Here is a 5916-nt window from a genome sequence, read left to right as displayed (position 1 = left end):
TTATCTTAATTATGAACACACTGGTTTTGTGGTGCAAACAGTTTTACCGTTTACTGCACGTTGTTGTTCTTGTCGTTGTTTCCCTATAGCGGATAATGAACCGGAAATCTCACCCATAGGCTTACTTCCGCATTAAAAAGGCGCTTCACACATGCACTCTAGAAAGCATCATCCATGTCCAGTGTCTGCTCTATTTTTCCCCCTTAAAGATTTAGTTCACCCAAAAATTAAAATTAACCCATTATTTACTCACCCTCCATGCATCCTAGGTGTATATGACTTCCTTCTATTGCCTTGTTTTGAAGCAACATAATCTGCCAGTGGGGTAAGCAAAATAATCTAGTTTTCTGATTGAAATAAAATTATTTTGCTTGTTTTAAAGGGGTCATCGGATGACGGAAACTCACTTTTACATGTTGTTTGAACATTAATGTGTGTTGGCAGTTTGTGTACACAACCACCCTTCAATTATAAAAATCTACCCAGTGGTATTTTTTAATCTTTTAAAGTAATATCCCCTTTTTAAAATCAGGTCGTTCTCAGCTTCTTGTCGGGCTTCTCCCACGATAGTTGATTGACATGAGCGCCTTACCTTAGACCCGTCCTCACCAAGCTGAAACAGTCCGACTCTGAGAGCCATTGTGTCGACTCAGGTGCAGGGGAAGACAAGAATGTCTCAGATTGAGCGATTGAGGTGTTCTGTTGTTGGATGTAATAATGAACATAGTAGTCGTCATTTACTCCCAACATCTGAGCCACTGAAGACACAGAGGATTAACATTACTTTCGTTTTTGAAAGGAAAGCGCCGATCCTGATCTACATATCTGTCTATGTTCGTGTGAATCATTTCTGAGGCAGCTTCACCCACAGCAGAAGTGAGTATAAGGGTTTTTTATGCATCTTCGCAAAAGGCAATAATTTTTTAATAATGTGAGAGGGGCGGGGCGAGGAGAGCTCATTAGCATTTAAAGGAACATGCAACAGAATAGCTCGTTTAAAAAATCGTTGATTTTGACAAGGTAAAAAGAGTGTTTTTTCTACCATTGAGAAATGTTAACCAAAGTATGTTATAGACTTCTCATTTAGACCCTAAAGAATCATATCGACATGTGGAAAATTGGCATCCGATGACCCCTTTAAGCTCTTTTTTTCTGAATAATAACAATAATTTTTACTTGTCTAGAAAATCCTTCTTGATTTAAGTATTTTGGGGTATTTCGGCTGGAAAGAAAACAAAAAAATCAAAGAAAAGCATTTTTTGCAGTGTAATTTGTGACCGGTGCTGTTTTTTTTTTTTTTTCTTTCTTTTTTATTAAAATCGGTGCTGTGTTTACCTCTCTCTATGGCGCGTCCGTGCTTCCATGTATGACCAACAGGCGCAAGCTAGATTAAATTGATCCTTGTTTTTTAAAGTAACTTTTTTTACCTTAAAATAATGTTTCCGAACTCATGTCAGTGGTTCATCAACTCATAACAGGGTGAAACAGCACTTTCGTATTCGCTTTGCGACCCTCTATCAGCCATAATAGCACTATGTAAGTTTGGGTCGTCGGGTCGCGGTTTTGTAGTTCAAATACTACAAATGCGACTTGCTTCACGGCAGGCTTCACAAAAGGTTTTCATACTTTTATAAAGTCATACAACATACTCTACCTTGTCACTGGACATCGTTATTTCCAAAGCTGGTCCTGGATAGCCTTTCAAACAAATAACGTGCATGTGACACGACGGTAGGCTAAATTATTTACGACAGCGGTAATGGACAATTCCGCTTCTAACCTGTAGAGGGAGCATTGAGGGAAAAGTTACTTAGTGTTGCTTTAAAGAACTTTTTTATTATGGAGGGATGCACTTTATTGGACTTGTTTTAGACTGACGAAGAGAAACACCTGCCTATGCAATTCTAAAGCTTGGAAATGCCAGGATTATTTTTAATATAACTCTGAATGGATTCGTCTGAAAGAAGAAAGTCACACACCTAGGATGCCTGGAGGATGAGGATGAGGATGATGGGCTAGTTTTCATTTTTGGGTGAACTAACCTTTTAAGTTATGACTGACAACAAATACAGACAAAACAACAAGAGCCAAACATGCTGCACTGGTCTCTTCACGTAGTCAGCGTTGCTCTTTGGATATTTGGAGGTAAATATCAAACTGAGAAGATGAAATACTTCAAGGCACTCGTATAGTAAAAAGCTTTTGATTAAATGATGTTTGATTAAACAAGGTTCAGGAGGAGCACGATCAGATAATCAACCCATTCGGCACAGGTGCAACCTGTTTAACCAATCATTCAATCAGCGCATCCTCTATATATTACCAGCCGTCTTACCTCCATCCAGCGATAGTTTCTTGGCATCCCTCCTCCACCCCTACTCCCCACTTCTAATCTGTTTCTATCCTACACTAGCAGGGGGAGTTCTCTGGGTCCGGCCTGTATTCCGGCCCGGAACCCTTCCCCCGGACAGCACGCCAAAATATGCTTAATACTCGCTCAAGCAGATAGATGTAAGGGCGAACTCGTGAACTGGGCTAAATCATTAAAAAAAGTGTGAAGCCGAAACGCGTAGATCTACACTTTTAACTTTTTTTAACGATTTAGCCTACCTACTTAATGAAAGGCTTTTTACTATACGAGTGCCTTGGAGTATTTATCTTCTCAGTTTGAAAACAAATATTTTTGAACACCAAAGCTGAGCTATCTCATATACTTTCACTCACAAACGCCTGTCAATGTGTGAGCGTCTGTTGTTGTAGTCTCTGCTACTTTGTTGTTGTCGTTCGGTCTCTTTAGTTTGATTTTCTATTGTGAAACAACGGCCCGGGACAGTGTTGCCACCTTGTGGAACAGCTGATTACTGCAAAATAAATTCAATGCGCATGTGCAACCTACGCATATTATTCTGATGAAGAAATTCGCGTCACACCCACTGTACGCTTGCCAAGTCCGCAGTTTGCTGCCGCGGGTTGTTTTTCACTCTTGCTCTCATACACGTAAAAAGCGAAGTATACATTGGGCTTTTGTGCCGTCTTTATGTCAGAAGCAAATAATTAATCTAATGATTTGCTTGGCTCATATTGCTAAAAAGAAATCTAACAACAATATCTTTAAATCAGTACCAATAAACAAATGAGTAAACCAGATTAAAGGAACAGACAACATTATCAATGTCATTAAAACTACCCATTTACAATAACACAGTTTCAAGTTAATTGGTTCTTGACTCAGATGTGTGTTATTTTATTGCTTTCAAGTCACATGCTGCTTCGGTCCTCTAACATATGACTTATATAAAGATAAATAGAAGTCAGGGCAGATGTATGTGCTAAGAATTAGATGTGCTAAAAATTCTGTTATTTACACACCCTTGTGTTTCCAAACCCGTTTACCGTTTACTTTCATGGTGCTTTCGCATCTCCATATGGACTAATTATGTGAAAATACTGTAAGCAATTAGGACAAGTTGTCCTTTTGTGCTTCACAGAAGTAACTAAGTCATATGGCCGTTAAACAACATGAGGCTGAGTAAATGATGACGACTTCAATTTTGGGGTGAGTTATACAATAAAAACGTGCATCAAGGAATTTAAATGATGCATCATGCTGGGAAACTGTAAAGGACACTTGTATTTTAAAGCTTTTACGAGACCAATGGCATGTCTATCAAGAAGACATAAGTTTGACATTAGTTCTTTTTTATTCACATTATTACTATAAATGAGTAAGTGGTGTTTAAACTGAAATTGACCATAAAAGGTCTGAAACGGTGTGGTAATAAGGCTAAAGAAGTTTATTGATGTGAGGTTTTGGTGGTCAAACTTTCATTGCATACAAGAAATTAAAACATTCCAGTTTTTTTATTTATTTGATCATGAAGCCATTAGGGATGCACCGAAATAAAACATTCTTGGCCAAAGCCGAACAAAATTACACATTGGGCCAAAAGCCGAAGGCCGATTACCGAACATGTTTTTTTAAATGTTTTTCCCCTATGTATTTTGCCATTTTTTTCACAATTGCATAAATTAAATAGCCAATATTTGCTTTTTACAGTTTTGTCTTGCTTTTCAAAGAAAAAAAATCAATTACAAAACAATTTAAAAATATTTTACACTGAACATTTTTAACATTCTAGTAGAAATTATAGCCTTTCAGTCATCATACAGTAACCAGCAACAACCACCCCTTTCTCTTCTCATGGAAGACATGCGATGCGATACTAAACAGTCTCATGTCGGTGCTTGTAATGATTTTTGCGTCTTTAAATGCTTCCACACTGCCAACATGTTTGCTGCATTAGTGCGCTCCTCTATTTGATCAAATCACGTCATTGCTCAGTATAATTTATTTTGCCTTTTCGCTTTTTACGAATAACTTTGGTTGCCAAACATTCGGTGCATCCCTAGAAGCCATAGCAATACAGTTTTCATGAAGCCTTCAACATCAAACATTAGAGCCATTAGGATATTTTTAATATGTTCTTTAATTTTCCCTTTTGATCAATATTAGCAATGCACTGATAAAATCTTGTGTTTAAATATTAGAAAGTGCAGTTAGCATTTCTATGGTTTATATTAAGAGACTTTTTTTAGAGGGATTTCTGAAAACAGAGTGCTGTTGTGTAACCAAGCCACCAATTTTCACAGGCCAAACCTCTGTGGATGTGCCAAAAAATGATTGGAATCCTCCCTGTGTCACTGGCTTACGTTGCACAACAATCAATCTCTTTTTACTGCCTGTGGAAAAGCACTTTTTGTAATTAAAAGTTTGATTATGTGACAATGACACTTTTTTATAGAAAGTTTTTTATTGAGAATTAATTAAAAACCATTTATCTTGGACTATCAACATGATGCGCTCGCAGCTGAGTATTTAATGAAACAGACAAATCAAAGCTCATTATTAGTCGGATGTGAGCAATTGAACGGATTGCTTTTTTCATGCCACTAAAGACGGAAAACTTTTCAACTTTAGCATCTGTTATGAAATTAACCGTATTCCAACCATAAACAGAACCACATGCAGGCAGCATGTTTGTTTGCGAAGCTTCCATAACACAAATACATAGCAAGAGACATGCGCTTCAAGTTCACTGAACTACAATTATTCCATTCTGAAAGCTGAATTTAAAGCAGTCGCGCAAAGGATCTGCAATACTCGACTAATTTTATAATGAATTCAATTCAAACGCTAACTCAAAATAGAAGCATTTGTTGGAACTTTGATGTCTCCTCAAGATATTTAAGCATCTATGTCTTATCAGAATAAAGAGGGTGACTGTTACTGGCCTTTTGAGTTATTTTTAGAGTCAGTGTATGTATGTGTGGTTAGGGTTGCCCTTAAAATTAGAAGGATGATATAATATTGAATTTGTTTCCTTGTGCTCTCGGCATTGGCTCACGTTGAAATGTCCAACAAATAACATCACAGTTTAACACAAAGTTCACATCCTAATAGTTTTTTCACAGTGTTTACTACATCGCCATACAGTAACACATGCAGAGCTGTTGATACCACCAAGTGGTGGGACACTGTCAGTGAAAGTTGATGGGATCTACCATAATATTTTTGATTTGAATATTAAATATGATGGTACTGGGTACTGGGTACTGGGTACTGGGTTTACTAAAATAAGAGGAATCATACAAAATGCATGTTATTTTTATTTAGTACTGACCTGAATAAGGTATTTCAAATAAAATATGTTTTTCATATGGTCCTCAAGAGAAAATAATAGTTGAATTTTTAAAAATGACCCTGTTCAAAAGTTTACATACTTTTGATTCTTAATACTGTGTTGTTGCCTGAATGATCCACAGCTGTTTATGTTTGTTTGTTAGTTTGTTTGTTTGTTTGTGTTTAGTGATAGTTGTTCATGAGTTCCTTGTTTATCCTGAACAGTTAAACTGCCC

The sequence above is a fragment of the Garra rufa genome, chromosome 20, assembly GCF_049309525.1.
Source record: "Garra rufa chromosome 20, GarRuf1.0, whole genome shotgun sequence".
Classification (NCBI taxonomy): Eukaryota; Metazoa; Chordata; class Actinopteri; order Cypriniformes; family Cyprinidae; genus Garra; species Garra rufa.
Note: the sequence above shows the minus strand (reverse complement) of the source record.